We start from the raw sequence: 15,168 nt of genomic DNA on the forward strand, positions 1-15,168 counted from the left end.
GAAGAGATTGAGATTGTTCACAGCTTCAGTTTGCCTGGCTCCACAGTCAACACTCTCAGCACCAGCAGCCAGGAAGTTAGAAGACGTATTGCCATAGGAAAGTCTGCTGTTAGGGACCTCTCCAAAGTACTGAAGAGCAATGGTGTCTCTTTGGCAACTAAGGTGTGTCAGATACAGGCCAATGGTCTTTGCTATCACTTGTTATGCATCAGAGAGTGGGACAATGACTAAGGAGGATAAAAGGATAATTGATGCTTTTGAGCTGTAGTGCTGGAGAAGAGATTGAGGGTACCATGGACTGCTAGGAAAACAAACAGATTCATCCTGCAAAGGGTCAAACCAGGCTACTTCTTGGAGGCAAGGATTCTAAGGCTCCGTCTAACATACTTTAGACATGTTGCAAGGAGGGACAGGTCCTTGGAGAGGGACATCATGCTTGGTAGGGTGGAGGGACAGTGCAGAAGGGGAAGGCCCTCTATGATGTGGATTGATTCAGTGATTTGGGTAATTGGGATGGGCATGTCAGAGGCAGTGTGATTGGCACAGGACAAAGCAGAGTTTAGGGATATTGCACATAGGGTCGCTATGAGTCACAACCAACTCGTTGGCACATAACAACAACAACAACTTCAGATATCCGGAAGAGATTGAAAAGGAAGAGCAGGCTGCGGCTGAAAAGGCTGTGACCAAGGAGGAGTTTCAGGGAGAATGGATGGCTCCTTCTCCTGAATGCACTGCTAATCAGCTTGAAGTTACTGACTGGTCGGAAGGGGTCCAGGTATCCTCTGTGCTGATTCAGCAATTCTCTAATGAAGCCTGGAGCTCTCAGCCTGCAACTGAAGACGGGTCTGCAGCCTCCACTGCTCAAGCCACTGAGTGGGTGGGCACCACCACGGAATGGTCTTGAACTGTCTTTAAAAAGTGGGAAGAAGTTTGACGGGAAATAAACAATGTGTTTCATTTAAAAAAAAAGAAGAAGAAGAGAGAATGGAGAAGTGGAAGAATATCTCTTGCTCATGGATTGTTGTTGTTGTTATGTGCCGTTGAGTCGCTTGCGACTCATAGGGACCCTATGTACAACAGCCCTAAAGCCTGCTCCATCCTGTGCCAATCGCACTGCCTCTGACACACCCATCCCGATTACCCCAGTCACTGAATCACTCCACCTTATAGACGGTCTTCCCCTCCTGCGCTGTCCCTCCACCTTCCCAAGCATGATGTCCCTCTCCAAGGACCAGCCTCTCCTTACAACATGTCCAAAGTATGTCAGACAAAGCCCCAGTATCCTTGTCTCCAAGGAGTAGCCTAGTTTAACCCTCTCCAGTATGAATCTGTTTGTTTTCTTGGCAGTCGAGGGTACATTCAATACTCTTCTCCAGCACCACAGCTCAAAGGCATCAACTCTCCTTCTATCCTCTCTAGTCATTGTCCAACTCTCTGACGCATAACAAGTGAAAGCAAAGACCTGGCCTGTATCAGATGCACCTTAGTCTCCAGAGACACACTGTTGCTCTTGAGTGCTTTAGAGAGGTCCCTAACCACAGACTTTCCCATTGCAGTACTTTTTTTTTTTTTATTTCCTGGCTGCTGGCGCCAAGAGTGTTGACCGTGGAACCGAGCAAACTGAAGCTGTAAACAATCTCAATCTCTTTGCCATCCATCCTGATGCTGCCAATTCGACCAGTGGTGAGAATCTTTGTATTCCTGACATTGAGCCTCAGTCCATACTGAAGGCTGCAGTACTTGACCCTCTGCAGCAAGTGCATCAGGACCTCCTCAGTTTCAGCAAGCAGAGTTGTATCATCTGCATAACGCAGATTGTTAGTAGATCTTCCACCAATCCTGACGCCATACTTCTCATAGAGCCCAGCTCTCGGATACTCTGTTCTCCATACAGGTTGAAAAGGTAATGGAGATAGGACACATCCTTGGCATACACCCTTCCCAATTTTGAACCATGCAGTGTTACCCTGCTCTGTTCTGTCAACTGCCTCTTAGTCCAAGTGTAGGTTTTGCATTAGCATGATCAAGTGTTCTGGGATTCCCATTCTTCTCAGAATCAGCCACAGTTTGTTATGATCCACGCAGTCAAATGCCTTTTCATAATCAATGAAACACAGATATACATTCTTCTGGTAGTCCCTGCTTTCAGCTAAGATCCATCTAACATCAGCTACAATGTCCCTAGTACCACGACCCCTTCTAAACCCAGCCTGGACTTCTGGCAGTTCTCAGCTGATGTGTTGTTCCAGTCATTTTTGAATAATCTTCAGTAGAATCTTGCTTGCATGTGAAATCAATGATATTGTTCTGTAGTTTGCACACTCTGTCGCGTCACCCTTCTTTGGAATGGGAACAAATATAGATCTTCCTCTAGTCAGTTTGCCAAGTGGTTGTTCTCCAGATTTCTTGGAACAACTTGTTCAAATACAACAATTGGAATACCATCTATTCCTGGGGCCTTATTTTTTCCTTCAAAGCAGCTTGAACTTCTTCCTTCATCACCAATGACAGACAAATAGACCAATGCAATAGAATTGAAAACCCTGAAAATCAGCCCATCTACCTATAGTCAACTGATTTTTGACAAGGAGATGAAATCACTTAAGTGGGGTAACGACAGCTTTTTTAATCAATGATGTTGGCAAAATTGGAAAAATATCTGCAGAAGTCTCAAGCAAGATCCGCACCTCACTCCATACACAAAAAACCACTCTAGGTGGATCATGGACCTAGGACTAAAACCAAGGACTATAAACTTCATTTAAAAAAGCTTGGAAGAATGCTAGAAGTCCTAATCTACAACTCAAACAGTCTCCCAAGCATCTTCAAAAATCTACAAGCAGGAGAAGATAAAATAGATGAATGGGACCTTCTTAGAATCAAACCCCTCTGCATATCCAAAAACTTCTCCAGTAGGATAAAAAGGGAAGCTGCAGACTGGGAAGAAGTATTTGGTAATGGCACATTACATAAGGGACTTATATCTACAAATTATAACATACATGAGCACCACAACAAGATAAAAGTAAACAACCCTATTGAAAATGCGCACAGGATATGAACATACACTTCCCCAGAGAAGACATTCAGGTGGCCAACAAGCACATGAAGAAATGTTCAAAATCCCTAGCTCTGCAAGGGTTCCAAATCAAAACAACTATGGGATATCATCTCACCCCAGTAAGAATAGCAACATTTAACAGAACAGCAAACAACAAGTGCTGGCGAGGTTGTGCAGAAACTGGAACCCTTATTTATTATTGGTGGGAGTGTAAAATAGTGCAACCACTGTGGAAGGCAGTATGGTGCTTTCTAAAAAAGTTGCAAATAGAAATGCCATTTGACCCAGTAATTCCACTACTGGGAATATACCCCAAAGAGATCATAACTGACATCCAAGCACATATATGCACACCCATGTTTATTGTGGCTTTGTTCACAATAGCAAGGAGTTGAAAACAACGTAAGTCCCATCAACAAACGAATGGATAGAGAAGCTGTGGTATATTCACACAATGGAATACTATGCTGCATTCAAAACCAAGGAACTCATGCAATATTATTCAATATGGGTGACCCTGGAGGACACTATTCTGAGTGAAATATCTCAGTCACAAAGGGACAAATAGTGCTTAGTGCCACTGTTGTAAAACAGGAATGACATCAGGGTTGGGGGGAGACTGAATAAGATGGGATAAATTATGTATACTGCATTGAAACAGATGAGGGAGAAAACTGTTTAGAAGGGATATGTGATTAGGTATTATTGTAGTGACAGGAGTCTAGAACGAAGGCTGCATAGTGGAAAGGACCTGGTGGGAGGGATTGTAAAACAATGGGAGAATTTTACTTTTCAAAGAGAAGTCTGTATTTGGGGCAGGATGGGGGGTACGGGGATGGGTGGGCAGGGAGAAATGTGCAACAATGAATGAATGGAAATCCAAAGTCTCTGTAAATTTTCATTAAAATTAATAAAAAAAGGTTAAAAAAATAACACCAAGACATATCATAGTCAAATTTGCCAGAACAAAAGATAGAGAACTCTGAAAGCTGCTAGGGAGAAACAAAGAACAACCAATAAGGGAGAGCACATACGATTAAATGCCCGTTTCTCAACAGAAACCATACGAGCAAAAATACAGTGGAATGAGATATATCGCACATGCAGAGAACACAACTGTCAATCAAGAATATTATACCCAACAATCCTGTCCATCAAATATGAAGGGGAGATCAAGATAGTCTCAGAAAAGCAATACCTAATGGAGTTTGTAAAAACAAGACCAGCATTGCAGGAAGCAGTGAGAGACATCCTTCTTACAGAGGGGTCACAGAAAGCAGGATGAACCAGAGTATCCAGCAACAACACCAAAAAGAACTCAACAAAATGATAGCAATAAAACTTGCCTCTCAAGAATCACACTGAATGTGACTGATTCAAATACTTTACTGAAGAGAAAAAAAAAGTAGCAGATTGAATAGAAACCCCCAAATCCATCAATATGCTGTGTATAAGAGAAACACCTGAAAAATGAAGATAAAGACTAAAAATAAAAGGATGGGGGGAAAATATACCAAGCAAATGGCAACCAGAAAAAAGCAGGAGTAGGTGATATTAATCTCCAATAAAATAAATTTCAAAGGAAAAACCATCACAAAGGACAAGAAAAGTCACTGCATAATGCTTAAAGGGTCAATAGAACATGAGGACATAACAGTAATAAATATCTATGCTGCAATATATAGAAAAGAAACATTAACAAAACTTAAAAAGGAAATAGCACCACTATAGTAATGGGAGACTTCAAGACACCACTCTCAAGACTAGATAGATCTACCAGAAAGAAACTCAACAAAGATGCTGAAGAATTAAACTACATAATAAACCAACTCTATCTCATAGATATATATAGGCACAATATTGCTTCTTCGCCAATGTGCATGGAATGTTTTCAAGAATAGATTATATTTAGGTCATGAGGCAAGAATCAATAAATTAAAAATCATAGAAATAATACAAAGCATCTTTTCATGCCACAATTTTTTTTCTTTTAGAACATTTAATTATTCTTTTTTTTAATTTAAAAAAAATACTGGTTTACAAACAAAGTTCATAAAGTTTGTATGCATTATTTTTCACAAAATTACGGAATGCTTCAAGAATTTGCATGTCATCCTTGAGCAGGGGCCATGCTAATCTTCTCTGTATCATTCCAATTTTAGTATATGTGCTGCGAAGCGAGCACATTCACACCACAATTTTACAAAATAATAAATTAATAACAAGAGGATAAAGGAGAAAAAATCCATATGTTTGGAAGGTGAAGAACACCTTGCTTGAACATGAGTGGGTACTAGAAGAAATAAAAAATGAAGTTAAAAGTTTCTTGAAACAAATTAAAATGAAAACACAACTTACTAAAACCAGTAGGAAACAGCCAAAGCAGTAATCGGAGGTCAATTTATAGTAACAAGAAAAAAAATTATAGTAACAAGTAAACACTTCAAAAGGCAGGAAAAAAATTGGCCATTGACTCTCTAACTCAACATCTCAAACAAATTGAAGAAGAACAGTAAGAAAACCCAACACCCTCCAAAAAATCCCTGAAATTATAAAAATTAGAGCAGAAATAAATTAAATAGGAAACAGAAATATAATTGAAACTATTATGAAAATGAGGAGTTGGTTCTTTAAAAAGATCAATAAAAACAACAAACCAGTGGCAAAACTAACAAAAGGAAAGACACAAATAATCTATATAAGAGATGAATCAGGAAAGGCCGCAACAGAACCAACTAAAATGAAAAGGCTAACAATGGAATATTAGAAAAAACTATACTCAAACAAATATGAAAATCTAGAGGAAATGGACAGATACTGAGAAACTCACAACCTATATAAAATGACACAGACCCCCCCCCCAAAATGACACAGACCAAAATTGAAAACCTGAACAGACCCATTACATATTTCAGAAATGTAGCAAGGAGGAACCAATCCTTTGAGAGGGATGTCATGTTTGGAAAGGAGCAGGGACAGCACAGAAGAGGAAGAACCTCGATAAGCCGGATTGATTTAGTGATAATCCAGGTAGATGCGTCAGAGACAATAAAATTGACACAGGATAGAACAGGGTTTAGAGTTGTTGTACATAGGGTCACTATGAATTGCAGGTGACTCGATGACACATAACAACAACAACATTCAATTTTGTATTATAAGTCTTAGCGATAGTAATAAGTCAAGAGAAGGAAATAACAGGTATCCAAATTAGCAAAGAGGAAATAAAATTATCTCTACATGGAGATGATATGATAGTATACTTAGAAAACCTGAAAGAGTCATCAAGAAAACCATTGGACATAGTTAACCAATTCAGCAAAGTGGCAGGATACAAGATCAACATAAGTTCAGATGACGAACAAACACATGAAGAAGTGTTCAAAATCCCTGGCTCTAAGAGAGATGAAGTAAAAACAGCTATGAGATACCATCTCACCCCAGTAAGAATATCAAAATTCAACACAGCAACAAACAACAAATGCTGGTGAGGTTGTGGAGAAACTGGAACCCTTATTCACTGTTGGTGAGAGTGTAAAATGGTGCAACCAGTATGGAAGGCTGTATGGTATTTTCTCAAGAAGTTGCAAATAGAAATACCACTTGACCCAGCAATTCCACTACTGGGAATATACCCTAAAGTAACCATAACTGACACCCAAGCAGATATATGCACACCCATGTTTATTTTGGCTTTGTTAACAATAGCAAAGAGCTGAAAATGACCCAAGTGCCCATCACCAAAGAAATGGATAGAGAAGCTGTGGTATATTCACACAATGGAATACTATGCTGCATTGAAAACCAAGGAACTCACGCAATATTATTCAAAATGGGTGACCCTGGAGGACATTATGCTATGTGAAATATCTCAGTCACAAAATGACAAATATTCCATAGTACCACTGTTGTAAAACAACACTGACATCAGAGTTGGAGAGAACCAAAGAAAAGAGGGGATCAATAATGCATACTGAACTGAAACAGATAAGGGAGAAAACTGTTTAAAAAGAATATATGATTAGGCATTCTATTCATGACAAGGCTCCAGAAAAAGAAATGCATGGTAAAGTGGACTGTGGACTTGAGGGGGAGGATTTTATAGCAATGAAACAATTTTTTTTTCTTTTCAAAGAGAAGGGGGGAGAAGGGTGGGCAGGGAGGAAAATGTGCAACAATGAATGAATGGAAAAAATTGGGAGAATATGTTGTAAAAAACATGTTGCATTAAGAAATAAAATAAACACAGTAAAATTGATCATATTTATGAATTTGAAAAATCAATTGGCTTTCTCTATAGTAACAAAAAGAATATAGAACTGGAGCTAAGGAAAACCATACCCATCACAATAGCTTATCACAAGATTAAATACTTTGGAGCAAATTTAAATAGCAACACAAAGGATCTATTCAAAGAGAATTACAAAACATAACTACAAGAAACAAAAAGAGACCTGGAGAAATTTAAAAATACACCTTGCTCTTGGATAGGAAGACTCAATATTGTGAAAATGGTAATTCTAGCAAAGGCAATCTACACTTTCATTGCAATCCAATACAAACACTAATTCCATCCTTTAAAGAGATGAAATAGGCTATTTCCAATTTTATCTGGACTGGAAAGAAACCACATATAAGCAATGTATTCCTTAAAAATAGAAACAAGTGAAAGAATTTTTCTTTTACTTTTCAAAGAGAAGAGTGAATTGGGGGAGAGGGGTAAGTAGGGAGAAAAATGCAACAATGAACGGAAATCCAAAGTATCTGTAAACGTTCATTGAAGTTAATAATGCTGTTGTTATTGTTATGTGCTGTTGAGTCGCTTGCAACTCATAGCGACCTTATGTACAACAGCCCTAAACTTTGCTCTGTCCTGTGCCAATTGCACCATCTCCGATTACCCCAGTCACTGAATCAATCCACCTCATAGAGGGTCTTCCCCTCCTGCGCTGTTCCTTCACCCTTCCAAGCATGATGTCCCTCTCCAAGGTCCCTCCTTACAACACGTCCAAAGTATGTCAGACAGAGCCTCAGAATCCTTGTCTCCAAAGAGCAGCCCAGTTTAACCCTCTCCAGGATGAACCTGTTTGTTTTCTTAGCAGTCCATTGGTACACTCAATACTCTTCTTCAGCACCACAGATCAAAGGCATCAATTCTCCTTCTATCCTCCCTAGTCGTTGTTCAAATTTCTGATGTATAACAAGTGATTGCAAAGACCATGGCCTGTATCAGACACACCTTAATCTCCAGAGTGACACCATTACTTTTCAGTACTTTGGAGAGGTCTCAAACAGCAGACTTTTCCATCACAATACGTCTTTTAATTTCCTGGCTGCTGGTGCCAAGAGTGTTTACTGTGGAGCCAAGGAAACTAAAACTGTGAACAATCTCAATCTCTTCACCATCCATCCTGATGCTGCCAATTGCTCCAGTGGGGAGAATCTTTGTCTTCTTGATACTGAGCCTCATTCCATACTGAAGGTTGCTGTTCTTGAGCCTCTGCAGCAAGTGCGTCAGGTCCTCCTTTGTTTCAGCAAGCAAGGTTGTGTCATCTGCATAACGCAGATTGTTGATGTATCTTCCACCAATCCTGACACCACACTTCTCATAGATAATCTCCCAGATAATCTGTTCTGCATACAGGTTGAAAAGGTATGGAGATAGGACACATCCCTGGCCTATGCCCTTCCCAATTTTGAACCATGCAGTGTTTCCTTGCTCTGTTCCGACAACATCCTCTTGGTCCAAGTGTAGGTTTCGCATTACCATGACCAAGTAAGTGTTCTGGGATTCCCATTCTTCTCAGAGTCAGCCACAGTTTGTTATGATCCACACAGTCAAATGCCTTTGCATAATCAATGAAACACAGATAGACATTCCTCTGGTATTCCCTGTTTTCAGCTAAGATCCTTCTAACCTCAGCTACAATATCCCTAGTACCACGACCCCTTCTAAACCCAGCCTGGACTTCTGGTAGTTCTCTGCTGATGTGCTTTTCCAGTCGTTTTTGTATAATCTTCAGCAGAATCTTCCTTGCATGTGAAAGAAATATTGTTCTATAATTTCCAAACTCGGTTCTTTGGAATGGGAACAAATACAGATCTCTTCCAGTTAGTTGGCAGGTGGCTGTCCTCCAGATTTCTTGGTACAACTTGGTGAGCACATCCAGCGCAGCATCTGTAGGAGAAATCTCATGCTCTGATTTCAAATCCTACTACACTACATTGGGGTCATTACAGTGTGGCAATGGTACAGACACATAAATCAGTGGAAAAGAATTGAGATCCCAGAAGTCAGCCCATCTACCTATGGTCAACTGATTTTTGACAAAGAAGTGAAATCAGTTAAGTGGGGAAACAACTTAAAAAAAACATTTTTAACAAATGGTGTTGACAAAATAGGGAAACTATCTGCAGAAGACTCAAGCAAGATCCACACCTCACTCTATACACAAAAACCAACTCAAAGTGGATCAAGGACCTAGAACTAAAACCAGGAACTATAAACTTCATAGAGAAAAGCTTGGAAGAACTCTAGAAGCCCTAATCAACAACATGAACAGTCTTCCAAGGATCCTGGAAAACCTACAACCAGGAGATAATAAAATCGATGAATGGGACCTCCTAAGAAGCAACACCCTATGTACTTAAAAAAACAAAAACAAAACAACAACAACAAAAAAACCACTCACAAAACCAAACTTCTCCAACAGGGTACAAATGAAAGCCACAGACTGGGAAAGAATATTTGGTAATGACATCACCTCAACAAGATAAAAGTAAACAACCCAATTGTAAAATGGGCATCGGATATGAACAGACACTTCACCAAAGAAGACATTCAGATAGTGAACAAACACATTAAGAAATGTTCAAAATATCTACCTCTAAGAGAGATGCAAGTCAAAACAACTATGAGATTTCATCTCACCCCAGTAAGAATAACAAAATTCAACACAGTATTCAAACAAGAAATGTTGATGAGATTGTGGAGAAACTGGAACCCTTATTCAATGTTGGTGGGAGTGTAAAATGGTGCGACCACTCTAGAAGGCATTATGGCACTTTCTCAAAAAGTTGGGAATAGAAATGCCATTTGACCCAGCAATTCCACTATTGGGAATATACCTAAAGAAATAAAAAATGTCACCCAAGCAGATATATGCACACCCATGTTTATTGCAGCTTTGTTCACAAAAGCAAAGAGTTGGAAACAACCCAAGTGCCCATCAACAATCGAATGGATAGAGAATATGAGATATATTCACACAATGGAATACTATGCAGCACTGAAAAACCCTCATGAACTATTATACAAAATGGGTGACCCTGGAAGACATTATGCTGAGTGTAATAGCTCTGTCAGAAAGGACAAATACTGCATAATGCCACTGTTATAAAACAGGACTAACCTTGGGGATGGGGGAGACTAATAAAAGAGGTATAATGTACACTGCATCGAAACAGATGAGGGGATGAACTACTTAAAAGTAATATATGGTTAGTAATTATTTGCAAGACAATAGTCCAGAATAATAGCTGCATAGTAAAGTGGACTTGGGGGGTGGGGGAGAGGGAATTGTACAACAATGAAAGAATTTTTTTTTCAAAGAGAACAGCAAACTGTGGGGAGTGGTAGGGAGGAAAATGTGCAACAATGAATGAATGGAAATCTAAGTTCTCTATAAGTTTCATTAAAATCTCACTTAAATATTTTTTATGCATATAGTGACTTTTGTTGTTGTTTGGAGCCATGGAGGCGAGTACAACTCACAATGTCCCTATGAACAACAGATATGACCCTTGCTCTGTCCTGTGCCATCTTCCATATCTCTGACATACTTGAGTCCATTTCTGAAGTTACTGAGGGACTTCCTTTCTTTAGCTGACTTTACACCTTCCACCAAGCATGATGTCCTTCTCCAAGGAATAGACTCTTACCAACATGTCCAACATATGTAAGACAAAGCTTTGTCATCTTTGGATCCAAGAATTATTCTAACTACACTTTCTCCAAGACATATGTTTGTTCTTTTGGTAGTTCATTGGATATTCAGTATTCTCCAACACCGCAGTTCAAAGGTGTCAATTCTTCTGTTATCCTTATTCATTGTTTAGCTTGCAGATACATAGCAATTGGTGGAAGAAACCATGACCTGAATCAGGTGCATCATAGTGTTCAAACTTATATCATTACTCTTCAGCAATCTGGAGGAGTCCCTGGTAGCATACTTGCCTAGTGCAGTATGTCACCTAATCTCCTCACTGCTGGTACCAAGTGTGTTGATTGTGGATCTAAGTAAGATGAAATTGTTGACATTTTCAATCATTCATTCGTCTATCATGATGTTGTTCATCAGTCCAGTGTGAGGATTTATTAACTGGAATGTAGGAAAAATTAGAAGCTGTCAAAAACAAATGGAAAATATGAAGATAGACATTCATTCTAGGCATTCATTAGTGAAAAGAGATGGACTGGCAAAGGCACTTTGAATCAAACAATCATATCCTCATTATGCTGGGAATGAAAAACGGAGGAAAAATGGTGTTGCATTCATAGTGAAAAAGACAATTTCAAGATCTATCCTATTGTACCAAAAAGAATGGGCTGACACAGAAGAATTGCATGAAACCTATATGATCAAGAGGCAATGGTGAAAAAGGAGGAAGTTCAAGCTGTTCTGAAGGAATTGGCAAAAAACAAGGCCACAGGAATTAATGGAATACCAATTGACATATTTCAGTAAACAGATGTTGCCCTAGATGTGCTTCCCTAGGTTATTCCAAGAAATTTAAAGGACAACTAACTCCCTGGCCAACTAACTGGAAGAAATACATATTTATTCCCATTTACAAAAAAGTGACCTGATAAAGTGGAAATTTTTGAGCAATATTACTAATATCACATGCAAGCAAGATCCTACTGAAGAATTAAAAAAAAAAAAAGACTGGAATGGTACATCAGCAGAGAACTTCCATATGTGCAAGCTGGGCTTGAAAGAGGCTGTGGTACTTGGGATGTCTTAGCCAACATTAGATGGATCTTGGATGAAAGCAGGGAGTACCAGAGGAATGTCTATATGTGTTTTATTGACTATGCAAAGGCATTTGTATGGATTACAACAACTTATGTATATAACCTTGAGAAGAATGAGAATTCCAGAATACTTGATTGTGCTTATGTGAAACGTATACTTGGACCAGGAAGTAGTAGTTAGAACAGACCAGAGAAATACTGCCTGGTCCAGGATCCAGGAAAGTGTGAATCAGGGATACATATTATATCCATACTTTTTCAATTTATATGCAGAACAGGTCATTCAGGAGGTTGGACTTTATGAAGAGGAATGTGTTGTCAGGTTTGGAGGAAGACTTAACAACCTACGTTATGCAGATGACACAACCTTGCTGAAACTGAAGAGGACACGAGGCGTTTGCTGCAGAAAGTCAAGGACTGTAGTCTTCAATATGGATTGATTGAAGCTCAATATCAAGAGAACAAAGATTCTCCCCTCTGGGCCACTTGGCAGCATCATGATAGACGGTGAAGAGACTGAGGTTGTTAACAACTTCAGCTTGCTTGTTTCCACAGTCAACACTCTTTGGCACCAGCAATCAGGAAATCAAAAGACAGATTGCATTGGCAAAGTCTGCTGTCAGGGACCTCTCTAGAGTACTGAAGAGCAAAGATATCAGTCTGGAGACCAGGGTGCGCCTGATACAGGCCATCATCCTTGCAACTACTTCATAATTACAATCAGAGAGTGGGACAATAACTAAGGATGCTAGAAGGATTGATGCCTTTGAGTTGTGATGCTGGAGGAGAGTGTTGAATATACTGTGGACTGTCAGGAGAACAAATAGGTCTGTCTTGAGAGGGTGAAACCAAGCTATTCCTCGGAGGCAAGGATTTTGAAGCTCTGACTCACATACTTAGGGCGTATGAAAAGAAGGGACATCATGCTTGGAAGGATAGAGGGAAAGTGCAGGAGAGGAGAGACGAAGATCCAGGATGATATGGATTGACTCAGTTACTGGAGAAATCATATTAAGTCTGTCAGAGAAGATGAGATTGCTTCAGGATAGAACAGAGTTCAGAGGTAATGTACATAGGATTGCTATGAGTCACAGGTGACTAGATGGTACATAACAAGAACAACAGTGTTGTAAGTGATAGGATACTATTCATATGCATAGAAGGCAGACTTGTACAATTATTCAAGTATATGCCCTAATAATTAAAGCCAAAGAGGAGGAGTTTGAAGATTTTCATCAGTTTTGCAGTCCAAAATTAACCAAACATGTAATCTGAACTTAATTTTTAGAAGTTTTTAACTTAATTTTTAACTAGTTTATCCTCTCCAAAGTGGGCATTTTTACTATATTTTATCTTCAGTCTATTTATGCTATAAATTATAGCTTTAACTTAAGTTTATTCCTATTTTTTTCCAATTATAGTTTCATATTTTACTCTTGGATCCTTGATCCATCTTGATTTGGTTTTGTACATGTATGGATGTATATGCTATATGAGGTATGGATCTTGCTTCAGAATTCTGCAAACAGATACCCCAATTTTGCCAGCATCATTTTTCAAAAAGGCTGTGTTTTCCCCACGTAATGGGTTTCATATTCTTGTCAAAGATCAGCTGTTCATAAATGAACAAATAGATTTGTGTTTTATGACCTGGTTTAATCACTTCAAATATATGTGTACTTCAGTTTGTCAAACAACATCTAAATCAATTAGCAACTTTTTAATAGAAAGATTAATATTCTTCCAGTTATTGAAAAAATAAAATATGCATGCTCTATACACTAATACATTTTTTTTCAAAAGAATGAAATATTTATTATGGTGGTGGATGGTGGAAAGACCGTGGAATTTTTTTATAGTCAAGAAAGAAAATTAAAAAGGAAAAGAAGAAATTCAGAAGATAATAAAACTGATATTTAAAACTTGTTTATGAAGACAAAAAGCCACCTTAAATTTTTTTATAACTTATTAGCAAAAGAACCCCATTAAAAATACACATTATCAGAGAAAGTTGAAAGTAAAATGATGATGTACTAGACAAAGTGTAACAATAAGAGCTGATAAAGCAATAAGAATGTGTAAAGTTAAAGAGGTCAATATAATAAAAGGAAAAATTCAATTCACTAGAAGGTTATGATATGTAGGCACCTAACATTATTTATTCAAAAATTATTAAGCAAAACTGAAGCAGAATCATGGGAGTAATTGTAAAATATATCATTACAGTGGGAGGTGTTTTTTTGGTTTTTTTTTTTCTATAATTATATTTTATTGCAGAGAGAATGGTGCAACAATGAATGAATGGAAACCCAAAATCTCTGTAAATGTTTACACTAATACATTTTAATAACTATGTAAAACTACCATTTGCAAATTTTGAAATGTCACATTATGAAAAGATTAGGTGTCTCAGAGTGCTTTTATAAGAATAGATGCTTTGGGGCGGTGAGCTGTTCACAGAATATCCAGGGCATGACAGGAACTCCCATGCTGCTGCCAGTCCAGAGATACATGATGGTGGCTTACAGGCTAACCCAGTGGAGGTGCAGAGTTACCAGCCACCTTGGAAAGTACTGAGTGACTTCGCCCTGCAGAGTGACATAGATCAGCCGGCTTTTCAGCAACCGGTTAATTTTTCAGAAGGAGGACCGGGCTCTAATTCCACCGGCAGTGAAGTGGCGTCGATGTCCTCTCAGCTCCCAGATACACCTAACAGCATGGTAGCCAGTCCTATTGAGGAATGAGGAACATTCATTTAGATGTATTTTATTTTCCCTGTTGGAGAAAGTGGGAAATTATAATGTTGAAACAAAAGTATTTAACAGCCCAGTCAATGAAAACCAAACCGGGAAATGAATGCTCCATGAAATGCACTAAGTCTGTTTTAACGACAAGGTGATATGGTAGCAACACTGTGAAGACAATCATGGGATTTTACTAGAATTGAAACAAACAGCAAACAAAACCCAAAAGCCAACATAACCCTATCCAAGGACCTTAGGAGTACTGAAAAAACAAAGACGTCTTTAAAACGTAGAGGATTTATATTCAAGGATCTAAAACAAAA

Source organism: Elephantulus edwardii, unplaced genomic scaffold (assembly GCF_000299155.1).
Source record: "Elephantulus edwardii isolate Elephantulus edwardi_28Jun2011 unplaced genomic scaffold, EleEdw1.0 scaffold00341, whole genome shotgun sequence".
Classification (NCBI taxonomy): Eukaryota; Metazoa; Chordata; class Mammalia; order Macroscelidea; family Macroscelididae; genus Elephantulus; species Elephantulus edwardii.